We start from the raw sequence: 15,434 nt of genomic DNA, 5'->3' as shown, positions 1-15,434 counted from the left end.
TTCAACAGGGTGACCTGACGGGAGATGGCCCTCTAAAACAACGCCTTGGTTCAGCAGGAAGTAGCCAGAAAGATAACCATCAACCCCCTTCCCCTGTCTCCCTCTTGATCTTCCATTTCGGCCCGACCTTTTTTATGTATCCAAAAGACCCTCTATGAAGGATCCTCTCTTCCCTCTAGACCCAATGGTTTTTTGTTTTGTTTTGTTTTAGTTTGTGCCCCTTTGTTAACTCATACACAATCACTTGTCTTCTGGTTTGTTGAAACAATAAGTTAGACAACACTTGCCACAATAATGTCTGTCAAAGTGGCTAGCCATGAAAACTCCAGTACCACATTCACCCGAAAGGTACTCTCCACAAACACAACTAATTTTATCATTTTCATCCACCTTCTAGTATTTCAAGATAGCCAGTTTGACCTTCTTTCTCTTATGCTTATTCTTCTTGGAAGTGGTGTAAGATTTCTTCTTTTCCTTAGCACCACGCCAAAGTCTCAACACTAGATGAAGAATGGACTCCTCTTGAATGTTGTAATCAGATAGGGTGCGTCCATCTTCCAGCTGCTTACTAGCAAAGATCAGTCTCTGCTGATCAGGAGGAAGCCCTTCCTTATCCTGGATCTTGGTCTTTACATTTTCTATAGTATTCGAGGGTTCAACCTCGAGTGTGATGGTCTTCCCGTAAGGGTTGTGACGAAAGTCTGCATCGTGGCGGTGGTCGCAGCGCTGATGGTGGATCTGAAAGAGAAAAAAAGCTGGGCCCAATCTTTTTATGTATCTAAAGATGGAATCTAAAGATGTATCTAAAGATGGAATCTTATTCCTAAGATCAAACAAAGCACCAGGGCATGCTCGAAGACACACAACCTTGGTCCCCAGGGGATAATAGCCCCAAACACCCAAGGTGGAGCATTGTGGGCCTGGCCAAAGACACCAGGTTGGCCCCCCAGGAGACCATGACCCATTTTTTAATTTTTTCTTCTTTGTTAAGCCCTAATTAAGCCTACCCTCAAATCGACTTCCTAGCACAAACACCAATCCCGCGGGAAGGTCTGGGCCCTCACCGTTCCTCACTAAACAGTTCTCACCCGTTTAAAAAAAAAGTAGTCAGTATCAATAAGAAGACAACAGATTTCTTAGGTTTATTGAAATAAAACCCACAAACATTTCTCTTCCTGACTTAGTAAGTAATGATATTAATCCACTAGAAGTCCAAATTTTAAGTAATGCTCAAAAGGAAACTAGCAGGTATGCATCATTTTTTATACTGAATAAGAATTAAACCACTGGGTTTGGTACTTTGTTTCAGCTGCTTCCCAATTATGAGATATTGGGAAAAAGTATTTATACTATCTTAGTTTTTCTCATCTACAAAGTGAGAACAATAATGCCTATCTCATGAAATGGTTATGGAATTATAGGTGTTAACACATGTGAAGTAATTAATTATTTGCCATGTAGGAAATGATTAGTGCACATTAAGGCACAGCATATGCATCTCAAACATTATGAATTAGAGCCAATGCATAAAATAGAGGAGACTGTGAAATTTTGTTTTTCTAAAGCTCTCCTTCCAGTCTGGTTCCTTCCCTGGGATCTCCAGTGTGGGAGAGCATAAGTGTCAAGAATATCTGATAGGATGAAATGTGAAAAGCTTGTATACCTACAGAACCATGCTCACATCTAAGAGAAAGAGCCTGAAGAGCTCACAAGTTTCACGTAGAGAATGAATTAAATCATGCTCTTTTTTCCTTTCACTCCTGAGTCACTGCTAGAGGACTTTAGTCAGAGGTTTATGATTCAGCCAAAAGACAGATTATTTTTAAAGCACCTAGTACTAATTCATCAATCATATAAAGGTTAACAGTTATAACTTAGACAGTCTCCTCTAAGAATTGGTGCCATTTTGAATGCCTACTTTATGCCAAACACATTTGACTTCATGTGTTACTAATCATAACCACTATCCAAAATGTTTAGAACTCTTATTTTTCTTCTTTCAAAACTGTATAAATATTGGTAGAGAAATTTAATTTACTCTGTTACTCTGTTACTCTGATTCAAATGCAAAGTTAGTTAAGTTTAAAGCTAGTGTCACGATGTCATACTACATACCACAGGAGATAAGGAAATAATGTTTGAAACTTATAAAATATGTGAAAAGGGATTTTTATTTTTGTTTTTGTTTCTTTTTTTGTGAGTCATGGGGCTTGAACTTGGCTGAGCGCTGTCCCTGAGCTCTTCAGCTCAAGGCTACCACCCTACCCTTGAGCCACAGCCCCATTCCCCATTTTCTAGAGGCTAATTGGAGATAAGAGTCTCAGGTCCTTTTGTGCCCAGGTTGGCTTTGAACCTTGATCCTCAGATCTCAGCCTCCTGAGTAGCTAGGATTACAGGCATGAGCCAACATGCCCAGCAGAAGGGATAAGTTTTAATGTCCAAGTTTCTCCGCTTTACCAGGATCGTAACTACAGATATATTGTTTCTTGAGATTCTGTTTTCTCACCTTCACTTTTTTAATCCTACAGCTTCTCAGCTCTCTTCTTTTTTCTTTAATTTTCAAATAGTTATATAAAGGGGTTGTCATTTAACAAAGCAGTTTATCATCACCCTTTTCAACATTTCTATCATCTCTTCCAACCCACCCCTCCCCCTCTCCCTCTTCTTTTTTTCTTTTTCTTTCTTTTTTTTTTCCAGTCCTGGGGCTTGAACTCAGGGCATAGTCCTTGGACAATTGTGCATTTTGCTCAAGGCTAGTGTTCTGCCACTTGAGCCAGAGTGCCATTTCCGTTTTTTTCTTTGTTTGTGTTACCAAGGAATCCAACCAAGGGCTTCATGCATGCTACTCGAGCACTCTACCACTAGACTATGCTCCTGGCCCCCCTTTCCCTACTTTTCTTGTAGTGTGTATATTCATTGAATTCTTGACTGTATTCTCCTCCACTTCTTCATTCATCTACCTCTGAATCCTTGGCCTCACCCCATTGCTTGGAAGTACCTGTTTCCCAGTGCTTATTTTGTTGAGTTTTGACTGCCATTCTAAGAAACTGCACTATTTGAGTTCTCACTTGAATCAATACATTTGTAAGCAATAGGTTTATTGAGTAATTTCAGCTTCCACATATGAAGGAAAATATTCAATCCTTGTCTATCTCTCTGGGCCTGACTTATTCCACTTAATATAATGTTTTCCAAGTGTTTGCATTTTGTTACAAATGTACAACTTCCCTTTACAATGTCATTCTTTTCTAATGGATGAATTGCATTGTGTGTATATGTGTGTACACACACACACACACACACACACACACACACACACACACACACACATATCACAATTTCTTTCTCTATTTGTCCACTGAGGAGCACCTAGGCGGATTCCATACTTTGGCTATGGTTACTACTGATGTAACAATTATAATTGTGCTGGTAGGCTTTACTATAATCTGGTTTGTGATGGTTTGGGTACATACCCAGGAGCGGAATTGCTGTATCATAGAATATTTTCTCATATGTTGATTGACTATTTTTACTTATTCTGAGCAGACTTATTTTAGCTCATTTGCCCATTTACTAATTTGGTTGTAGGTTCTTTTAGGTTTTAAGATTTAAGTTCTATTCTGGATATTAGGCCCTTGTCTGATGCATAGCTCACAAAAAAACTTTTCTTATTATGTAGTCAGCTAATTAATTTTCTTAACTCCATTATCTTTGAAGTATAGCAAGTTTTTTAAATTGTTCTTTGTTACAGTGAACATCTGCATAGATTACCTAAGTTTTCTAGGAGCAACTTCTTGGCATGTAGGATAAAATAAAAATGTTTTAGGTTAATGTTATTGATTCTTAGAAATAATATAAAGGAAAAAAAGGCCAGAAATATTACTTGGAAAATTAAGGTAAGAATTTTCAAAAGAATAACAAATGCATTTACACACACACATACAGATACTTTACAAACCCACACATTTAAGTTATAAGGAAAATCTCTGACATACATAGTAAGATAGCTGATTACCAATGACAAGAAGAAACTATTGAAGCAGAAAAAACATATTACTTTCAGTGGAGCAGCAATGAAATGAAGAGGTGGCATCAAATAGATGATGGATTTAAAAGACAATTAAATAAAAGCAGAGACAGCTGAAAGAGAACATCAACCTAAAGTGTATATTCATGAAAAATAATAAATTTCCAATAAAATGGAGAATAATTAAAGTTGTAGCATCAAATAAATGTTAAAATGCATTGACTATGCAAAACAAGACTAGTAATGCTAGAGAATTCTTAATAAACGTAGAATAGAAATTCATGTCCATAATAAACTGAGAAAAATAAATAGGAAAAGTATCTTGAAGTTTTAGCATAAGTGGAAAAGTGGCAAGATTATTAATTCTTTCAAAACCATAAAATGTATATTACAATTTAGGGTAAATCCCAGCCCACATTAAAACAAATTATTTAAAAGCCAATATTACAGAAAAGAAATAGGATAATAGAGAAATAAGACAAGAGAGATAGAAGTAGTGTAACACATGTAGTTCACTGGAAAACTGGTTCATAGGAAACAAACAAATCATTTAGTCATTTGTATTCAAAATTATAGAGTTATATCTAATTGTCACATAGAATAATATGTGAAAGGAAAAGAGAAACCTAAAACAATAAATGGAAAATACTATAAAAATGGAAAATAATAAACAGAAAGCACTGATTATACTGGCATGCCTATAGTACAAGCCAGTTGGGAGACGAATGAGAAGGACTGAGAGTTCCAGACCAAACTAGGCAACATATTAAGCTTTCATCTCAATACATAAGCTATTAAGTGAAAAATGATCACTACAGATAAATCTTCATAGTAGAGATATATGAAAGACAGAATTATATAACTGCATAAGTATGAGAAGAAATGAGAAGACACACTGTGAGTACAGAGACTTAATAGGAAACTGATATTGCCATGTAGGAAGAAGAAATTCATTAAGAAAAATGGAAAATGCAGTCATAAAGTTCAATGCTTACTGTACAAAATAAGGAAAATTGGGGGAAAGGGTGGAGTTGGGAGGAATGGGGAAAATGGACTAGCCACTATTGCTGACATTTTGTGCTCCAGTCTAGCATTCTACGACTTGAGCCAAAGCCCCACTTCTGGCTTTCTGGAGGCTAATTGGAGAAAAAAGTTTCACAGACTGTCTTTGAACTGGGATCCTCAGATCTTCCTGTCCTGGATGACAGTTGTGGGACTTTGGGTGATTGGATCCACATGTCCCTTTATGTGTGCAGTGCATGTTGATCAGTAGTGTCCCCTGGCTGTCATCCTCCTCCTTCTACCCCATTCATCCCACCCGAGTCCTCAAGTGGCTTAATTCCTGTGACGCATTCTGAAAGTGTTGCTTTTACTGTCATTAAGCTTTCAGGATACTCTTTGGATTAATCTGCTTTGTCACTGTACAGCAAGCCTGTTATTTTGAGGAAGCTAACTCTCTATAAGGAATAGGCTTCTTTAGCTCACCAAAATGGTGTTGAGAACATGGCATCTTCTTTGGTGTGGTCCTGGTGAGAGCTTCAGAGTAAATGGCAGTGACAATGGTGGAAATGGGTTGGCAAGCAATTCCATCAACCAGGAAGCAAGAGATAAGAGTGCAGATCTTTTCCATTTATAACTATCTTCCCCAGAGAACCAGCTTGGGTGTCCCGTGAGCAACACTGTGCTAGTAATGATCTCATGGTGCTGGTTCCTTAAGCTCCTCCACCCCCTCAAAGGTTCCACTTTCTTCTAACAGAATCACTTTGACAACCAAGTTTTTGGTAACAAAAACTGCAAAGACATAAACCATGGTCAGACCACACCACTCCAATGATAACTCTTTTCTCCCATACCACTCTTATGGTAGCTCTTCTTTCTGATATTGGAAGATTTAAAGTAAATTAAATTTATGGCAAACGAACTAAGTTGGAGACATGAGAAGAAACTAAAGCAGCTGACAAAAGGCGTGTATAAAATAACTGAAAATGTAATAACATTTATCTACAGTGGTCCTTCTAAAATTTGAAATGTTTTACCTGGTATGCCTGTTAAAAAAATGTTCGTTCTTCCTATGTAGGTTTATAGTGGAAAGTTAGAATATTAATAAGTTTTCAAGTTAATTCTCCACATTTTTTGTCGTGAGGGCCTACAAAGCCTAGAACAAAAAAAGCTTGATGATTATCAAATGTCAACAATGAAAATAAACATCACTGTCATGATTGAACTCTTGTCTAGTTAAAAGATAATTGGCAGATGTCAAAGTGGGGAGAAACGATAAACAAGGAGTTCCTTCAAGACAAGTTTTATATAACATATAATATATTATATAACATATAATAAATACATAAGAAATTATTTCCACTAAATCATGTTTTAAGAGACTTACAATTTTTTGATTTCTACAAATAGCACAAGTGTTCATTATCTGCTAATGCATGTCTTTATTGTATCATAGTTATCAATACAACTTGGAGAAACAAATTTTCCTTGGAAAAACAGTGGTTAAGTGGGAGCTGCACTCATTTTTCTATTATGATTTCTAAAATTACCTTCTCTTCATATTTCATATAAAATTAAAATATTGGGTCATATAAAGCTGCCAATCAAAACATGGCAAATGAGAAATGTACACAGTAAACATTTGGGAAAATAACCTAGCAGTTTTCTCCTTTTATTAAATTTTGACTGAACAAATGGTAAACGCTTTGGTGTCAGGGAAGCTGCAAGAAGAAAAGGCAATGAGGTCCAGAGCAGCATATTATAAAGAATAAGATAACTATATTCAATTACCTATCGACATTTTCTGCTAGCCTTAAGCCTGGAAATTTCTGAGGATGCTTTATGTTGCCTTAATTTTTGAGATCTGCAGGCAGTATGATGATATTAATGCACTAAAGCAAAACAATATTTTTCTAAAAAATTTACCAGTAAGAAGAATGAAGTCTACTTACATGTTTTAGAAATATTGGGGTTCTTACTGAAAATTTCTATTTACCTGGAGTCTAAACAAATGTTATTTAAAATTATTATTTAAAATCAATATTCATCTTTCTGTTTAATCCTATGAGTACAGTATCAAGGGGAAAGCTGGGTGGAAATATTAAAATTTAGTCAGTCTAGTGAAGGAAATTGGGGGATATGATTAGAAGAAGACAAATAATAAAACTGTCTTCAAATAAGTTGAAGTTTTTTTATATAAAGAAAAAAGGTTAATTAAAAATTTAACATAAGTGGGAAGGAAAGACTGATTAAAATCTTGAAAGATTTCCTACAAAACAAAATGACAAAAAAAGAAATGGGTAAATATAGTTCTAGTTCAGTGACAAGAGGAACAGATGGAAAATACTTTTTAATTCATAATTTTGAATATGGAATGTTTGTATGTAACATGATTTCAAAATGTATTTTTATACTGCAGTGAGATTCTACACACCTTAGTTAGCTAAAATAAGAACCAAAATATCTCCGTTATCCTACTCAATTACTTGTTGAACACAGCTATAGAATGGACTTCTTTGGACCTTGAGAATCTGAAACATGTAAGGTCTAACTAAGTATTCTTAAGGAAGCAGAATCCACTGGGCTGAGAATGCATTATCTTGTATATTCATAAATGTATTCTTTGATTCTGTTTTTATTGTTGTAGTCAGTATTAACTTTGTGGGGAAAGGATCTATGAACTAGGATTTGTCTTCAAGGAGCTTACACTTCAATAGAAAAAATTACTGCACAAATTAGGTACACTATGCAAAATATGAATGAAATGAGTTATGCTTCTGTTAGCAGCAGAGCCAAGGATACATATTGAAATAATATTGAAACTTACATTTTGTAGAAATGAATAATGAAAGGGTTCTCCCAAAGGGAAGTGAGAACATGCCATAGGAAGTCAGCATTAGAATTACTTCTAAAAGTAATGGTTTAAGATCTAAATATGAAAAATTAATACAATTTGAATAGAGTAATAAAACAAGGAGGGTAACATAAATAACAGTGTCAAAAAGATCTGAAGATAAGAAGAATTAAAGAAAATTAGAAATAAGAGGTTAGTGGTTTCAGTATAAAAATGTACTATAAAGATATTTCCAATGCAAGTGGTTTATAAGTTCATACATTAAAAATACATACTCAAACATTAGCCACCCACTCTACCTACTTACCTACCAATAAACATGCATACACACACACACACACACACACACACACACACACACACTGCACATACCATCCAATGATAGATAAACTAATTCACTAAAGAAAACAAGAAACTAACATAAATAAAAGGAACTGAAGAATTAACTTGCAAATCCATCAGAAAGAACAATCTGGGAATTTACCTCCTATGAGTTCCTGTGTGTAAGGCAAGGGATGTGAGCCAAGGTCAAGAATGTCAGCCTCTAAAAGGTTTAATATTTGTTTAGGTTGGCCTCTGACTGATTCTTCCAATCATAGCAATCCCCAGAAATACAGGCTTGAAGAAGCCATAGTGCAACACTAGGTCTGAATGGGAGATTCTGTTGCCCGAAACACTAAGGGAAAGTTGAATGAGGAAAATAACCACACTCCCTTGAGAAAAACTTCACAAATGCAAATTCAAATGACAGCATAAATGAGAACAACAGGAAAGGCAATCAACACAAAGTCCCACATTACAAATATGGTCAAAGTACACTTAAAGAAGTTCTTGTTTTTTGCTTTTTGTTGTTGCTATTTTGGGGGGGGATTTTTTTTGTCAGTGTTTATGATTTCTGTACCTTTAGACTGTATGTAAGTTTATTTTGAGGGTAAGAGTGAGAACAAAGGGGGAATAAAAGTAGCGGTGATATTACTAGGCACTATGTTAAAAATGAACTATACAACTCATGGGGTAGAGGACCTGGGAAGTAAAACAATGGGAGCAAAAAAGAGGGAAGAGGTGACACAGCACAAAAAGAAATGTACTCATTACCTGACATATAACTCATATGTATATCACCTTCATAATAAAAGCTAAAAAGAAAGAAAGAAAAAAAACTTGACATGTAAATATGAATATCATTACAAAAGTGAAATAGTAATACACGGTGCAAAAATAACAAGAAAAGACATGAGCAAGAATTCTCTTTAATTAGTAAAAACCTTAAGTTATCAATTATAACATTTTAAGATAATGTTAAGTGCCCTGACACTTTATGTGAATGTGTGAAACATAATGAGTACACCTCAGTTCTTCAGGTAAGCTTTCAAATAAAAACGTAAGTTAGAGTTTCAGATTTGTAGCCTAAGAGCATTTGCTGCTGATTAGCCTTTACTGAAAGAAACTGAGGAATTATTGATACTTGGAACAGAAAAACAGTTAATCATGTCATTTGAACAGCAAATGTTTGTATGAGTGTAACCTATATGCCAGATATTGTTTGTGCCAAAACAGATCAAGAACAAGAACAAAATGCAAACTAAAGTATCTGCAATGGTGGCACTTTTCTTCAAACCAAGGAGAGTGAACTTACAAATTAGACCAATTCTCTGCCTGCAATAATGATGAATAATTAAAGAAAGAAAAAAAAAGACTAAGCTAACATCTAGTGACAGGAGTATTTTAGTTGAACTGGTCAATGTAAGAGTCTCTAAAGCAATGACATTTGTTAAGTCTTGATTAAAAGAGAGGTCTGATCAATGTGAAAATCTGAGAAAAGAGAATTCCAAGATCAGAAATTACTCAGGTCCACAGGAAGTAGCTTTCAGGCTGTTGTAGAAGAACAATGACTACCTTGAGTGCAATGAACAAAGGGAGAATATAAGGAAAGGAGGTAGAGAGGAGAGTAGGGCTCAATGTCACAAGACCACAGCTCTGGACTGTATTCATCTGTGATGTAAAGGCACTTGAATGACATGATTATTATGCTTGGAAGACAGAGTACAAGAAGCAATAAGACATTTCAGTGATATGTTTTGTGGCAGTCAGGATGATAATAGCTTGACAGTGATGCTATATGACAACAGTAAGCATTTGGATTCTGAAGACACTCAGATTTGAACACTCACAAGAGAGTAGAAAGAAAGATAGAGATGAATACATAAATAAAAGTGATGATTATGAAATATTAGTGGGAGTAACTACTGGAACAATAGCTTCAGTTGATGCAAAACATCAAGCAACAGATCAAAATTTTTCATTTAGGTAGACATTCAAAAATCCATTGGCACTATTTGTGTCTGTCTGAATGAATGGCACATTGAGTAGTGTAGGCCAATATACATCCAGAGAATGCAAAATGCTAAATTAATTGATGCTTAGGGATCTTCCAGGGTAAGACTGGATAAGATATGGAACACAAAGAAAGGCTGGGATCCAGACCAGAGGTAATGGGCTCTACTAGTGAGTTTCAAATATAAATAGGAAACCTGGGAATAAAATAAAACTCCAGGAGCTGAGAGTGTGACCTAGTGGTAGAGTGCTTGACTAGCATGGAGCCCTAGGATTGATTCCGTAGTACCACATACTCAGAAAAAGCCTAAAGTGATGCTGTGGCTCAAGTGTTAGAGCCCTAGCCTTGAGAAAGTTCAAGCACAGTGCCAGACCTTGAGTTCAAGCACATATAGATCCTGTCTATTAAGTTTTAGATCCAGACTTGCTTACTATAGGTGCATGCATTTTATGGAGACTGCAAAGACTAGAAATACTAGTGGTGAAAAAATATCAATCATTTCTCCTATGTATGAGAAGACGCAGTGGCAATCAAGACCGCTACAGAATATTTGCACCGTCAACACAGGCAAGAATTCCTTCTACTTGATTGCTCCGTCATGGTCTTAATGAGGCTAAGAATTCATGCTCAAGAAACTTCATTTTGTCTGCATTATAGATGGGAGAGAGAAGAAAAGTCAAAATGCCACATCTAGTAGCTCCTTTAAAGAGTCTTCCATAGAACCACCATCCAACCGCTTTATCTTAACTTTATCTTTGGCTAGAACTTGACTCATGGTTAAACTCACTTCTAAGGAAGCCTGGTAAATGTCTTTTAACTAACTAAATACTTTGTTATAATAATGAAGGAAAAGAGAGAAGGAAGCTTGAAGGAAAGAAGGAGTAGAGGGATGAAAGGAGGAGGAAGAAAGGGAAGGAAAAGAAGAAAGAAAGGTAGACATGGACAGGGGAGAGGGAAATGAAAAAGGAAGTTAAAAATAATCTACATTTTTTTTTTTTTTGCCAGTCCTGGGCTTGGGCTCAGGGCCTGAGCACTGTCCTTGGACTTTCTCAAGGCTAGAGCTCTACCACTTGAGCCTCAGTATCACTTCCGGCTTTTTGCTATGTATGTGGTACAGAGGAATTGAACCCGGGTCTTCGTGCGTGCTAGGCTAGCACTCTACTACTAGGCCAAACTCCCGGCCATAATCTACTTCTTACATTTTAAATTTTCTTATTGTAGCATATACATTACCCCAACAATAAAAATTAAAAAATAAATTATTGCTAATTTTTTTTAAAAAGATGTTTTCATGGGAACAATAGTCTGTCAGGACCTTTAGCATCTTAATTGTTAATGGAATTCTCTTCTTCAGTTATTCTGAATTATTTTCAGAAAGCCAATCTGACCCATCAGTTACTGATGGCTCTAAAATAGGCATTCACTTTGAGTACTTTTGTATACAAATGTTGGAAGAAGTCGACCCATGACTAATAAACATGATTAGGGTAAAAAAAAAAAGGAACATTATCTAGTTCTTTCATGTTTTTTTTTAAAGTTCTACTTCTGTAATTTATTCTGATCCTATAGAACTTTTAACAAGCCTTTTGTAGAAGCTGCTGTCTCAAAAAACCCTTTAAGAATAAACTGTATATAGTTAATGAGTATTATTCCCACTATCGTTATGGCAATTAAATTTATTTTTTTTTGAAATTTTAAATTGTTACTTTGATTTAACTATTAAATTATTCCTTTTTCGAACCCTATTGCACTGCTGGTGGGAGTGTAAGCAAATTCAGCCAATATGGAAAGGAGTGTGTAGGCTTCTTAAAGAATTGAAAATAGACCTTCCCCATGATCCCGCCATACCACTCAAAGGCATCTATCTTGATCATCATAAGACGGGATATGATAAGGACACCTGCTCAGCTATGTTCTTCTCTGCACTATTCACAATAGCCAGGCAATGGAAACAACCCAGATGCCCTAATGCTGATGAATGGATACAATGGAATTCTACATAGCCAACAGACAAGATAAAATAATGGCTTTTGCAGGGAAGTGGATGAATCTAGATCGAATCATGTTGAGTGAGACAAAAAAAGATCATATTAAGTGAAGTAAGCCAGACTCAAAGGAACTTAGGCTCAATGGTTTCCCTCATTTGTCATAATCAGTAGAAACCTTGGGCTCTCCTAGCAGAGATTTGCAATAGAGCAAAACCTTGATACAAAAGGCCATATAGTAGATGCTAAATGAAAGGATCTCTAGGATATAGAAACATAAGCCATATAATGAATGATTGTTGTTCTTAAGGTACTATGTTATCTCTCATCTCTTTTGCTGTCCCTTGGTTATCTCATATTGTTTCAGTATCTCACTTTGTTACCTGATATATTGGATATATTTGTATTTGGTTATTTGAAATTGGATAGGGAAGAGGGGAAAACAAGATGAGGGGTGGGAGTGGGGGGGAGGGAAATGGGGACCAAGACATGTGAAAGGGTATCAATGTATGGGCATTAATGCACCATCTATCTGGTGAATATCATATAACCCTTCTATTAATTACAATAAAAATATATGAAAAAAAGACCAAAGGAACAAAGGGCCCATGGTATCCTTAATATGTGGCTATTAGATCCAAACAGTACAAGAGTGATGACTCAATATTTGCATACCCAATGCTATGGACATGGTATTGGAAATATAAACACAACTACACAGACATAAAAATTTATGACTCCATAGGCATAATGTTTTATTACATAGATTAATATGTATTATGACATACAAGGCCTCAGCCTAATTTTAATTATGTTCTAAAATCTAAGGGCCAGTGGTTGTATATAGAGATTCCCTTCCTGAATACTTGTTTGTTAAATACGTCATTTGAAATATGATGTAAAAATCAATGTTAATAAATTCTCTAATAAAAAAATAAATTAAAAAATATTTCTTGTTCAAATTTACTGAAGATTGAATTCAGGGCCTCAAACTTGCTAGGTAGTTACTTTTTTAAATCTTAATTTTATTTTTTATTGTCAGGGTAATGTATACAGGAGTTACAGTTACATTTGCCAGATAATAGGTGCATTACTTCTCACACATTGATACCCCTTCACATGTTTTTGTTCCCATTTCCCTTCCCTGAGCCCTTGCCAATCATCTTGTTTTTCTTCTTCCTTTTCCTATTTCAAATAAACAAATAAACATATATACAGTATATTTCGTGTTTATACCAAGCAAATTGTTTAATAATTTAACATGAATTTCAGGAAATAAGTTAGCATCCTTGTTTTGATTGTGTACCAATTTTTTTTCATATCTTGTTTAATTTGGCTTTTTGGAAAATTTCATTACTAGGATCACATATAATACTGTCAGTAGTAAACCTTACCACCTAAGGCCGAGAAAGCCATGTGCTGTCATTCATTTTCTCACCAGAGAAAGGACATCCCTTAATGATCACTAAACAATTTACTTAGCAAACTTGAAATCTGAAGAAATTTTGAGATCTGGATGGTTTTTGCTTTCAAACTGATGTGATAGCTTTTGTTTAGTCATTGAGACATTGTTTTGGAAGCATCACTAATTACTATAGATTTGACTCTAGTCAACTCTGCTGTAAAAAGGCCAGAAAACATCCTAACACTTGAGAGACTGAGGAGGATTGTGAAAAGGTTCATGAGTTCAAAGCTAGTCTGGGCTGCACGGAAAGACCCCAATCTTAAAAAAACATAGAAGATACTATAAATCATTCCTGGACTTTCCTATACTGCCTATTTTTCCAAATGAAAAGAAGTTATTGCACTTAGAAAACAAAGTTTAATTCATAGCTCTTTCCAAAGGGCTCTGATAGTCACAACCTTGAATTAGTCTATAGAGTGAATCCATGTTTTAATATCAATGCATCACTTTTAAAAATTACTATGTCGGGCCGGGCGTTTGGCCTAGAGGTAGACTGCTTGCCTAGCATGCACGAAGACCTGGGTTTGATTCCTCGGTACCACATACATAGAAAAAAGCTGGAAGTGGTGCTGAGGCTCAAGTGGTAGAGTGCTAAGCCTTGAGAAAGTCGAAGGACAGTGCTCAGGCCCTGAGCCCAAGCCCAGGACTGGCAAAAAAAAAATTGCTATGTCATAAGAGCTATGCATTTGATAGGGCGAGAAACAATTTAATTTCTGAGTCTTGACTCTGTATTGTCTTTAATTATTCCTTATAAACCAGTCAATTTTTTTTAACTCATCTGTCTTCCTTGTTAAAATATTGGTAGTTGGGGTCAGTTGAAGCTTTGAGCATTCAGACTCAAAATCTTTCCACACAACTTGACAAATGTATTAGCTGCATTCTTGTCTTCTAGTGACAGTTTTACCAAATAATAGCTATTACATAACATTGGTTGCTTCTTTTGTGTGACATTTAGTAACTTCTTCACTGAATTTCTTTCTTTGGGCTTGAGACCCAATGCCAATGCCTTGCCACATATAATGAGAACTCCTATTTCTGTATTAGTTGATTAGGAGCTCCCAGAATCTGAATAACAAGTATTCTCAAACTTCAGAGCTGGTATCACTGCTAACTTGTTTTGTGGCCACATCTCTATTGCATGCATCTCTGTGATTGCTTGTGTGTATGTGTGTATGTGTGTGTGTGTATTCTGAGTTCTGTGTTGTGTGTATGCTGGGGGATGGATTGTTAAGTAAATGTAAGCTGGGCTTAAGTTCAAACTGTGAGTAAAATCTAGATTTGTACCATGTATAGGAGTCTCAAAGGACAAATGCAGTTACACAAGTTTTTTAAAAAAATTTTTATTGTAATGTATAGAGGGGTTACGGATATATTCACCAGATAGAAGGTGCATTACTTCTCACACATTAATACCCCTTCTCATGTTTATGTCCCCATTTCCCTCCCCCCATTCCCTTCCCTTTTCTATTTCAAATAAACAAATAAACATATATACAATATACCAGGTAACAAAATCAGGTACTTCATTCAAGTTTTTGAACATTTAAGTCTCTATCATATATTAATATAACTTCTGATACACATAGTTTTCTTTTTTCATCTTTAAATTGTTGTACAAAATTGTGTTTCAATTCTATACTTCAATTTAATAAGTGTCATTCCTTTTTTTGGTGCTGGGAATGCATGCTTGGTAAGCACTTTACTACTGTACCCTTATCACTCTAACATTCATAAAATGAAGTAGAAGAATACAACAAGATTTCATTATA

The 15,434-nt window shown here is 35.5% G+C and overlaps 1 pseudogene; it reads right to left on the bottom strand.

Moving 5' to 3' along the window:
• Nucleotides 1-240: 240 nt before the first annotated feature.
• Nucleotides 241-707, bottom strand: LOC150056338 (ubiquitin-ribosomal protein eS31 fusion protein pseudogene; annotated as a pseudogene).
• Between the last annotated feature and the right edge of the window lie 14,727 nt (nucleotides 708-15,434).

The sequence above is a fragment of the Megascapheus bottae genome, chromosome 12 (assembly GCF_031878675.1).
Source record: "Megascapheus bottae isolate mThoBot1 chromosome 12, mThoBot2.hap1, whole genome shotgun sequence".
NCBI lineage: Eukaryota > Metazoa > Chordata > Mammalia > Rodentia > Geomyidae > Megascapheus > Megascapheus bottae.
This window is presented reverse-complemented; position numbering and strand designations above follow the sequence as displayed.